This window comes from Hemicordylus capensis, chromosome 1 (genome assembly GCF_027244095.1).
Source record: "Hemicordylus capensis ecotype Gifberg chromosome 1, rHemCap1.1.pri, whole genome shotgun sequence".
Taxonomy (NCBI): domain Eukaryota; kingdom Metazoa; phylum Chordata; class Lepidosauria; order Squamata; family Cordylidae; genus Hemicordylus; species Hemicordylus capensis.
In genome coordinates, this window is record NC_069657.1 from 284,001,098 (window position 1) to 284,013,058 (window position 11,961).

At 45.3% G+C, this 11,961-nt stretch overlaps 1 pseudogene; it reads left to right on the forward strand.

Moving 5' to 3' along the window:
- Nucleotides 1–716: 716 nt before the first annotated feature.
- On the forward strand, nucleotides 717–11,149 carry LOC128337078 (BRCA1-associated RING domain protein 1-like; annotated as a pseudogene).
- The last annotated feature ends 812 nt before the right edge of the window (nucleotides 11,150–11,961 follow it).

Consider the following 11,961-nt stretch of genomic DNA (forward strand, 5'->3'; position numbering starts at 1 on the left):
AATTTCAGAACTGAAATTTAACTTCAAAGTTTTGTGGATCAGTTGTCAGATCCTAAAGTCCCGAATAGCTGCTACTGCTGGTAAGTTGTCAAAGAAGAACTTCAGGAACCATAGTAAGAAATGCTAAGTGCTTATATTGCTTTTTATTTTTAGCAATGCCCCACTTGCAGCTCCACCCACATAGTAGGTTCTGCCCACTTTGGCTCCACCCTTTCACTGTCGATTTTGGCTCCACCCCTCTACCGACCACTTTGGCTCCACCCACCACCTGCCCAGGAGTCACCAGCCACTACTGGTGTTTGGTGTAATATGGCATATTTGTATCTATGTGACAAAATCTCTACCTATCAGAGTTTTTCTGTGCAGTGGGAATAGCATAAGAGGATGCAATGGATTGTGTCCAAACAGTGTGTGTCATCTTAGGGGCTCCATGATTTATTATAGCATGAACTTTTGTGGGTAACATTCTATTGTGCTGAATGCATGAACTGGTTCAAGAAAGCCATTGCTATACATATGAGGTGACATGGTGAGGAACATTACTCAAAGTGCTCCAGCTGGAAATAAAAGAACCATTAGGCAATGCCCAACTTGTCTTTTTAGTTTCAATGGAGCTACTCTGAGTGATTGTCCTCATCATGTCAACTATAGTTTGTATGTAAAATAAAGTTAGGTGAGAATTTAAGATAACAGAACACACTTCAATTCAAGTCAGGATGATAACAGATAGTCAAATGGAAGACAGTAAGGTTGTTCACACAAGCAATCCTACCCAGGCTTGCACAGCCCTACCCAGGTAGGGCTACTTCTGTGGAGTGCCAGGATAGGTCCCGATCCCAGTGCTCTTCACCAGGGAAGCCTTGGTTTTGTACCTGGCACAACCCTCTACCCCACTTCCCAGACATGTGACTGCTCCTGCTGCTTGCAGCCTGAGTGTCCACAGAGCCGGGCAGCAAGAATGCCCGGCAATGGGGAAATTCCCCAATGCACTGCACTCGTGCCATGGCGCGCATTGTGGGATGCCAGAGGACTTCCTTCTCCAGCTCTCAGCTCTGCTGCTTGCCACAGCGCCGCTCATTTGCCACATGAGTGGCAGAGCTTAGAGGGGAAGGGAGAATTTGTGTGGGGAGGCAAGTAGGAGCCTGCCTCCCCACCAGTCCTCCCCAGTGCAGTCAGGTGAATAGCGGGGTGATAGCTTGATCTTTGCTCTCACACCTCTCTAAAGAAGAGGTACATCTGTATGCATTTGTACTTATCAGCTACCTTGCTACACTTTTGTTTTGTTTAAGTACATCTCTGTTTGTAAGGGAGACATTCCTAACATTTGCCCAAACTGCTGAAGGCAGGATAGGTACAGTAGAAAGGCCACAATTACTCACTTTTACAACCCTTTGAACTGACACGATATAACATGGGTTGCTTCCTCTCCTCTCCTCCCCCTTTACTTTTTTGAGCTTATCTAGTGCTTCTGATTCTAGTAATTTCCTATATTTCATCTGAATTCTGCTCTTTATCCATTGAATTGAGCAGGATTATCAAGCTATGCCAGGGACAAGCCTGACCCCCTATGTCTTTAGGGGTAAACCTTCAGTATCCTCCCATGCCAAATGCCTGTCGCTGCAGTAGAGTATCTGAAACTCATGGATAACACTGTAAGATTTTTAAAAATTTTATTTATTTTTTATTTCGCAAAGAACTGGCTTGGAGTTAATCCTAACTATTACGACAATTCCAACCACTGCCCATTTCAGGAAGATTATCTTCCCCTTCCAGGAGGCTCTGTCTGATAAAGTGACTTCAGCATCTAATACATTATTAACTGAGAAGAAACACTGAGCCTTCCCCATTATAAACTTCTGCTCAGAATTCCCAGCAGGAGTAGAGCAGGGTCACCGAGTCATCATTAACCAATAGCTGACAGCTATTGATTTTATACTAGTGTATCTGAGCTTGCACACCACAATTTTTAAAAGCTAATTTGTCTCATACCTTTAATACAGGTAACTGTTACAAAATCATATCCTCGTTCTTTTTCAAAAACCCACCACAAAATGGCTTTATTGCAAATTCAGCTCCTGAAGCCACCTATTTCTCTTACCTGAAAACAGTGAGCCAGTCTGTAACGCTCATCTCATATATTTTTTCCCCAAAACTGAAACCAGTTTAGGATAGTTTTTAATGAGACAGTGTGTTTGCTCAAGAATGACTGACAGAAACACTAAGCCAGCATTTGAGGGGAAACCTCAGACATGGAGCTGAAGGAGAGAGAAAGCCAAAAGCATTCTTGTGTGTATGGGGCAAGATCTCCTAAAAATAGCACCTTAGCCCAGCAAATGCCTATTTAATTAAAGTGAATTAAGTACACATACTCTGAAAAACACAGAACTGTTCCTGGTAATAACCATGGGTGAACGGAGGCAATCCATTTCCTTAATCTAAACTCTTATATGACAAAAGTTTGATAAATAAAAATAAAATAGTGACTGGCACAGACTTTCAAGAGGTAGAATAGCACTTAACTGAGGTTTTAAAATAAAATGCAGTTTTGTAGAATTTCATTTGTAAACAACAGGAGGAAACATTCCATGCTCTTTGACGGAATTGTTAATTCTGTATTGAGCAGCCATACTTTGCACGTATGTACAAAAGCTAAGAATGAGCAAATTTATTAAAATGTTAATACCAAAATGCATTGATATATTTCTTCAAAAAGGGATAAATGGAGGGAGGGAGGGAAGGAGGGAGGGAGGGAGATATATCTATCTATCTATCAAATTTCTTATCTTTTCTAAGTTTAAGGGGTTGGGGGAAGGATCTGAGTAAATAAATCTATTAATTCACAAAGGGTCTTGAATAAATTATTTACATAGCATCAACAGATCAGCCACAAACTAGCTAGCCCATGTTAAAGGCAACTCTCAAAGTTCAATAATAAAGTTTTTAAAAACCACACACACACACACACACACACACACACACACACACACACACACACACACACACAGCAATAGTGTGTATCATATATATATATACACTTCATAATTCATATACTTCATAATAACAGCAAATTGTGCCTTTCTCTAAGCAATCTCCCCATAACCTGTCAGCCAAGAGAAATCACAAAGGGGAGACATTAATCCGCGTTGCTTCCACTGAGAGGGATCTTCTTGCTGTTGAACATTTACTGAAAAGTGGAGCAGACCCCATTGTTAATGACTGCACTGGATGGACACCATTGCATGAAGCTTGTCATCATGGACATAAGGAGGTCACTTGTAGAACTCTTGTTGCAACATGGGGCAATTATGAAAGTGACTGGATATCAAAATGAAGTGTCACTTCTTGATGCTGTCAAGAATGGGCATACAAGCATTGTTGAATTATTGCTCTTATGTGGAGCTTCTTGAGATGCAGTTAATATATTTGGTCAGAGAAACCCATGGATTATGTTGAAACAGAAGAGATAAAGTCACTTTTAATGCTGCCAGTGAAAAATGGATCCTTTTCAATTACTCTGTGTGCAGAACAAATAAACCGAAATCATCCTAGAGACAGACCCATTGTTCTTTTTGGAAGTGGTCTTGATCATGCTCAGCAACAATTGTTGAATAAACTGCTGCAGTATATAACTGCGAAAATACGTACAGTGCAGTGACATATGTTGTTATCCATGAGCATCCTATGTGAAGTACTATGAAGTGCATGCTGGCAGGCTTGACTGGATGGAGGATCTTGACATTGAAATGGGTAGAGGCATATCTGCAGACAGGAGTCAGGGAGCAGGAAGAGAAGTTTGAAATAGAAGGTGGGCCACAAAGAAGTCGGCTGAACAAAGAACAGCTGTTGCCGAAGCTATTTGATGGCTGCTACTTCAATTTTCTGGGAACGTTTAAGGAGTGCAACAAAGATTACCACAAATAGATTACCACAAATAACTGGTTAAAACAGGGGCGGCAGATCCTTGCGCGGAAACCCAAATTGGATAATGATGTGACACAATCAACACCAGAGCATATCAGGCTGAGATTAATTATGACAAGAGCTTCTGCACACGGTAAAGCTCTCCACACGAGGGTTCTGCAGCTCTCCCTGCAGATGAGCAGGGTGGCCAGATCAACCACCCACATTATTACTGGCTCTGTCACAGAGCTGGTTGGGCAGCGGGGATTGGGGGCCTTCCGGCTCCCAGAAGTCCCAGCCTCCTGGCCCACAGAAGCGAGTGCACGGGGCATTCTAGGGAGCTCCCCAACTCTGGGAGGCTTGTTGTAGCCTCCCAGTCGGGGGGCTACTTGTGAGTTGCCACGGTGCAGAGCTGCACTGCGGTGACACACGATCAAACAAACAGGGTTAGTGGAGTGTGTGTTCAGCTAACCTTGTTTTTTTGGGGAGGGGCAATTAAGCGGGCTTGCTACTGGGAGCCATGTGGCTCCAAACCGGGCTGGGCTCCCTTAGCCCGGTTTCCACCACATGTGAGAATAGCCTTAGTATATAAGCTACAACCTAGGAAAAAAATTGTCAAGGGAATGTTTGAGAGCTGCCAGCTAAGTGGCTTATAGACTGTGTGATATCATTTCAGCTCTTACCTTTTAAGAAATGAATTTCCTGGCATAACACTAGAATCATTTCCGTAGCCCTGATTTTCAACAAGAGATTGAAACTGTGTGCATAGAAATCACTATGAAGCAACAGTTTATCTTCATTTTAAACCTACAAAAACTACTTTTTAAGGATGAGAAAAGACAATGAGACCAGATTATTAGTGGTGTGCCCGAACCGGTCCGGCGGCCATTCCAAAGAATGGCCGAACTGCCGGACCGGTCCGGCCCTGCCTGGTTCGGGTCCGGGTGGGGGGTATGCCTTAAAGGCGGGAGGGCTTGCTTAGCCCTCCCGCCTCCTTGCCCCCGCCAGCGCCCGTATTTTCTATTATAGGGGCGCTGGAAACCAGCCGCCCCCCCGCCGCCGCCGCGGCGAAAGAACTCCCCATGCCAGCCCTCCCTCCCTCCCAGCTAGCTGCCCGCCCGCCCTCCCGCCCGCTGCTCACCCGCTCACCAGATAGTAAACGAGAGGAGCTCTGGCACAGAGCTCCTCTCGTTTGGAAGGCCTCCGGCAGAATGGTGCTTTGCGCGCGCGCGCGCATGTGCGTGCCGCAAAGCACGCCGTTCACCGGAGGCCCGGTCTACCCGCCGGGAAAGGGCTGGGTAGACCGGGCCTCCGATCGCTGGGTAGACCGGGCCTCCGATCGCCGGAGGCCCGGTCTACCCAGCGATCGGAGGCCCGGTCTACCCGGCCCTTTCCCGGCGGGTAGACCGGGCCTCCGGCGAACGGCGTGCTTTGCGGTGCGCGCATGCGCGCGCGCGCAAAACACCATTCTGCCGGAGGCCTTCCAAACGAGAGGAGCTCTGTGCCGGAGCTCCTCTCGTTTACTATCCGGTGAGCGGGTGAGCAGCGGGCGGGAGGGCGGGCGGGAGGGCGGGAGTGCGTGCGGGCAGCTAGCTGGGAGGGAGGGAGGGCTGGCATGGGGAGTTCTTTCGCGGCGGCAGCGGCGGGGGGGGGCGGCTGGTTTCCAGCGCCCCTATAATAGAAAATACGGGCGCTGGCGGGGGCAAGGAGGCGGGAGGGCTAAGCAAGCCCTCCCCGCCCTAAAAACAAGGCCCCCCTTCGGTGCCGGTCCGGACTTCTCCGGACCGTGCACATCACTACAGATTATTCTTGTTAAATTTCAAATGTCTGGACTGGTGTGTATTATGTACTGGGAGTCATTGGTTGACGTCCTGTGCGGTGTCCCACAGGTGTTGTCAGCATGTAGCAGCAGTGTTTAAGCAGTTGCTCATGGGCGCTGTTGTGCAGGTACTGGAATTGTACACACAGCTGTGCGGTTCCAGTGTTTGTGTGGCAACACTCTGTGGGGCTTCGTGGACACTGCTGCTACGAGCATGCAGCAGTTCAGATAGTGCTGACAGTGCCCGTGGGATGCCACACAGGATGTCAGCCATTAACTTTTTAAGGCCCTAATTTAATAAATAATATTTTACATCAGACCCAGTGTTACAGGTGGAAATCCAGAATCTATTTGTATTTTTGTGTTCTTTAAACAGACTGTTTTTCCGTGTGCACAACCCGATGCAGGACTGCATCAGATTGAAAAAGTCCGCCTGTGCCAAACATGCCTGTACACTTTTCTTTATTCAACATATTTTTTTGGACCGCCTAGAGCCATAAGGGTAAGGTGATATAAACATCTAATACAATAAATAGATAAATAGAAATTTAGTAAATTTTGTATACAGAGATTATCAGATCATATCTTCTGAAAAATTATCTTCAGGATGATTCCTGAAAAATATCAAATTGCCTACTCTGTGGTGCTCTGCCCAGCATCCTGCACGGCTCCGGCACTCATCTGGCCTCTGCACATGCGTGAGCAGAGCTGGCTCTAGGGGATCCGGCGCCCAGATGCAACACTCTGTTGAGCGCCCTTAGTTATTGTGAAAAATAAAAATTCAGAATACAATTCGTGTGTATTCAAAATTTAATACACAAAGATTTTATGTAATTATGTACATAACATTGTATATAATATAATTATGTATTATTATTATTATTATTATTTTATTATTTTGCATTTATATCCCGCTCTTCCTCCAAGGAGCCCAGAGTGGTATACTACATACTTAGGTTTCTCCTCACAACAACCCTGTGAAGTAGGTTAGGCTGAGAGAGAAGTGACTGGCCCAGAGTCACCCAGCAAGTATCATGGCTGAATGGGGATTTGAACTCGAGTCTCCCCCATCCTAGTGGGTTTCAGGCAGATTGGGTGGAAGATACTGCATGGGATGGAAGTCTTAAGAAGAAGGCTGAAGATGGAGTCAGAGCTGAAGGAGGAAGGGCAGGCAAAGAGCTAAGGTGCCTGTTCCCTTTCAGGAAGTCAGTTTACCAGGGAAGAGAGTCATTGCTGGCTAGATACTGATGACCTGGGGAATGGCTACCCAGTTTTAATAGTTAATTTGTTTTAATTGTTTATCATATTGTGAACCGCCCTGAGCCATTTTGGAAGGGCGGTATATAAATCAAATAAATAAATAAATTAAATAAAATGAAGAGAGACCAGATTGAGAACTGCAAGAATTCAAGCAAGCCATCAGGGAACAGCAGCCAAGCCTGTTTGAAAAATTCAAGGCTGAAGAATCCATCTGTCAGAAGGCAGGCCTGGCTTAGAACCGTCCAAGGCCTGTGGCATTTAAAGGGATAGCACACCTTTGTCATCAGCTTCTGTGATTGCCACTTGAAAGGACAATTAGGGGGTACTGATGGAAATGTCAGTTACAGATTCAAACTGATACAATAGGAGGAGAGCTGGTCTTGTGCTGGCAAGCAAGACTTGTCCCCTTAGCTAAGTGAGCTCCGCCCTGGTTGCATCTGAATGGGACACTTGATGTGTGAGCACTGGAAGAGATTCCCCTCAGGGGATGAAGCTGCTCTGGGAAAAGCAGAAGGTTTCAAGTTCCCTCCCTGGCTTCTCCAAAGATAGGGCTGAGAGAGATTCCTGCCTGCAACCTTGGAGAAGCTGCTGCCAGTTTGTGAAGACAATACTGAGCTAGATAGACCAATGGTCTGACTCAGTATATGGCAGCTTCCTATCTTCCTATCTTCCTACATGCAAATAATGCGCCATGCACAGTGTGGCACACAAAAACATTATATCTCACCTCCAGCCCCTCACCTCTGGCTCTGACTTTACAAGAAGTAAGGTCTCCAGGATAGCTGAGAAGAGATAAGTATCTGCCTCTCATGCTATATTATTTATGGCATATAGAAGAACAGGTTCACTTCTCATGGGGTTATGAAATCTCATGGCTCCTCTGTCCCTTACAGATTATTATTACATTTATATCCCGCTCTTCCTCCAAGGAGCCAAGAGCAGTGTACTACATACTTAAGTTTCTCTTTCACAACAACCCTGTGAAATAGGTTAGGCTGAGAGAGAAGTGACTGGCCCAGAGTCACCCAGCTAGTTTCATGGCTGAATGGGGATTTGAACTCGGGTCTCCCCAGTCCTAGTCCAGCACTCTAACCACTACACCACATTTATACACATGCTACATGGAAGATGCTGAAAGGCATCATCTCATACTGCGCAGGAGATGGCAATGGTAAACCCCTCCTATATTCTACCTAAGACAACCACATGGCTCTGTGGTCACCAGGAGTAGACACCAACTCAATAGCACACTTTACCTTTACATGTCCAGAACTGAATGAGGAGTGTGTGTGTGTGTGTGTGTGTGTGTGTGTGTGTGTGTGTGAGAGAGAGAGAGAGAGAGAGAGAGAGAGAGAGAGAGAGATCCATATATATATATTCTTTAAACTAAGGTGTAACATATAAGTCAGGTATTCATTTCACAGCAGTGCACTGGCCAGCATGAACAATCACTCACAAAATCCTTCTTACTCCCCTCTATCTCATCATTGAAACTTACACAAGATCACACACAGGCTTTTTTCTTTGTGCCAATTAATCTCAATTTTGTGGATACATTCATGATTAAGCAGGCAAAACACTCAAGTAGTCCTTATTTTCACCCTTTAAAAAATAGTCCCTACCTATGCCTGTAAATTCTACTCAATTAACTCAAAATAATCATACTGAAAATTAAATTGAACATTATACTGCATTAAGCAACTAAAACATACTGCATTTTTGCCCTGGATTCTACAGGCACTGCATGTTTTGCATTCAATACTCTGCCATCCCCAGAATCATAGACACAGAGTGATTCCATGCCTGGTATCTCCCCATTTCACAAAACAATCCCCCATAAGCACCCCTCCAGTTCTGCTTACTGTTTTTGAAATAGGAATGATAAAGGATGCTTCCTCTTTGAAATGAGACTGTGCCTGTGGTCTTGCTCCCCATGTCTCCTTTCTCCTCACTCTGATCTGAATAGCCTCACACATGAGGTAAGGAGTGACTATGTGCATGTACAGAGAATCTAGCCCAGAGAGCAATTAAGGGGAGGAGGAGAGCCTCTTTCTATGTGCGTCTGGTCAAGTTTGTTTGAGAGTCCCTTTGCAAAACAAAGAGAGTCCCTTTGTTTTGACTTGATGACTTGTTGACTCAGACTGAGTAGAGGGCACTGGCAGCTGGGAGGACTCCAACCCCCACCTCTGCGAGTCTGTCTGTCTTTGCATTGCAATCCACTTCGGAATCCACTTGGCTGCAGAGAAGAAAGAGACAGAAAAGCCTGTTGCTTTTCTTAAGTTCCATTGGCACCTTCCCAGACTCCAGTGGGTGGTGCTCTGCGCCCACAGCAAGCTCATACCCGATGCAACGCGTCTCTTGCTTCCTCACAAAAGCCGGCCCTGTGCGTGAGAGTCATTTGTGTGGCCAGCATGCACAGAGGCCAGGTGAGTTCCAGACCCGTGCTTCTGCCATGTGGGATGCCAGGTGGAGCACCACTGCTCAAGGCAGCTTCTTAGAAGTGCCTTCTAATTTACTTTTAAAGGTGCCTCTTGCTACCCCGCCCCGGCGCCACCCTCACTGGCCACCACTGTTCCTTTCACTCCCTCATCATCTAATGGACCAACCACCTCCTCAGTAGGTTTCCTGCTTCTGATATATTTAAATAAGTTTTTGGAATCCCCCTTGATGCTTTTAGCTAAATGTTCCTCAAACTCTCTTTTTGCCTCTCTTATTGTCTCCTTACATTTCTTTTGCCAGAGTTTGTGTTCCTTTCTGTTCTCTTCATTTGGGCAGGATTTCCAATATCTGAAGGAATTCTCTTTCCCCTTTATAGCTTCCTTGACTTTACTTGTTAGCCATGCTAGCATCCTTCTGGACTTGGTGGTACCTTTCTTCCTTTTTGGTATACATTCTAACTGCGCCTCTGTTATTATGATTTTAAAGCTCCATGCATTCTGGAGTGAAGGGACACTCCTGATTTTCCCTTTCAGTTTTCTCTTCACCAAACTCCTCATTTGAGAGACGTTTCCTTTTCTGAAATTCAAAGTGTCTGTGTTAGACTTCCTTGGTGATTTTCTCCTCACATATATGCTGAATTTGATCACGCTATGGTCACTGTTCCCTAAAGGTTGTATGACACTAACATCTCGCACCAGGTCCTGTGCAACTCTCAGGATTAAGTCCAAGGTTGCCTTCTTTCTGGTTGGTTCCATGACTAACTGTTCTAGGGCACAGCCACTCATCATATCTAGAAATTTGGCTGCTGTCCCTTGTTACAGAGACAGTTTGTCCCAGGCTGCAAACAGCACCTCTCTATGTGATTTGGAGTTGCAGGCTTGCAATCTCCATCTCCACTACCTGAGCTCACAGGATTGTGAACTCTGCACATGCCCGTATTTGGCACAAGCAAACATGGGGCAGCACTGCCTGAGGCCAGAACAACAAGTGACCACAGGGAGACCCCCATGGCCTGTCTTGCAAAAAGGGAGGAAGCTAGCAAGCAGACCTGAGTCAAAGAGACCTTCATAAGAGGAATAGCTAAGTCCCTCTGCAATGGGATTAGCCTCGCTAAGCACTTTCACAAATACCTTGATAAGCATAATGAGCTGGCAAGGACCCAGAGGTAGGATTGTAAAAAGAAAAGGAAACCTATCTCTCTCGGGAAGAGATGTCCCAGTCTCAAATAAGGCTTTAGAGTTCACTCATCCAGTACTCTACACACACCTCTCAACCAGCCATTCTAGCCTTGGTTTCTTAAAGATCACACCCACTTGATTGGTTCATGTAAACATAAACTTTTTAATGTTTCTTTATGAAACTTGAAACACACCCTGCAATTAGGGTGTTTGACTTATGTATTGCCTCAGGATATGTATCTGAGTACAAATACCCCTGGCCCAGTCACATGGCCTCAGGATCAGAATTGGAATCAGACTCTACATGGATCTTTGCCCTGCTGGTTCTCAGGAGTTTGAGTGAACTCTTTGCTCCTCACCCTTTCTTCTTCCTGCTTTCTGCTGCCTTCCCCCCACAAGGAAGTCTACCCACACACCCAAACCTGCAAGGGTATCCAACACACCAACTGATCGGGACTGGAAATACGAACTTCCTATCCCTTTTAAATCTCCTTGCTCCCTTCTCTCTCTTTTTCAGGTCTACATCTTCGTCCTTTCTCAAGAAAAGCCTTAAGCTGGTTCAATTGACAATTTGGGCCTTAAGGTAAAACGCCTCTATGGGAGACTCTAGTTAATATGTTAGTTAAGATTTTATGGCCTCCTCACCTTGCCCAGTCAATCTTTTTCTTTTTCTGTACCTCTATCATCCCTAAATAAACTTATTTGTACTATATTTCTGTCTTCTCATTTCTAGACCAAAACATTGCATAAATTGATAATGTAATGAACTGTTCTATATATTCATGCTGACACCCCACATCAGTCCAAAAACCAGATTGTAGTGTTTAGCCAGCACCCCAGAACAGTTTCATTAACACCCTGCAGCACTCTACAATCAGACTTTGTACCAGAGGACTGGAAAGTAGCCTAACTGTAACCCTAACACTGATTTTCAAAAGCGGGGGGGGGGGGGGATCTGGAAACTTTCAGGCCGGTTGGCTTAATGTCTGTGCCGGGATAAAAGTCAAGGATAAAATTGTTAAGCATATAGAACAGGCCCTGCTGAAGGAGTACCAGCATGGCTTCTGCAAAGGTAAATATTGTCTCACAAACCTTTTGGAGTTCTTTTAGAGTGTCAAAAGGTGTGTGGATGAAGGTGATCCAGTTGATATAGTATACTTGGACTTCGAAAAAACATTCTACAGAGTTCCTCATCAAAAAGTCTTGAGAAAACTTAGCAGTCATGGGATAAGGGGGCAGGTTCATGTGTGGATTGGTCACTGGTTGAAGGACAGAAAACAGAGGGTAGATAGAAATCGACAGTTTTCTAAATGGAAGGAAGCAAGAAGTGGGATAACCCAGGGATCTGTACTGGGACCAGTGTTC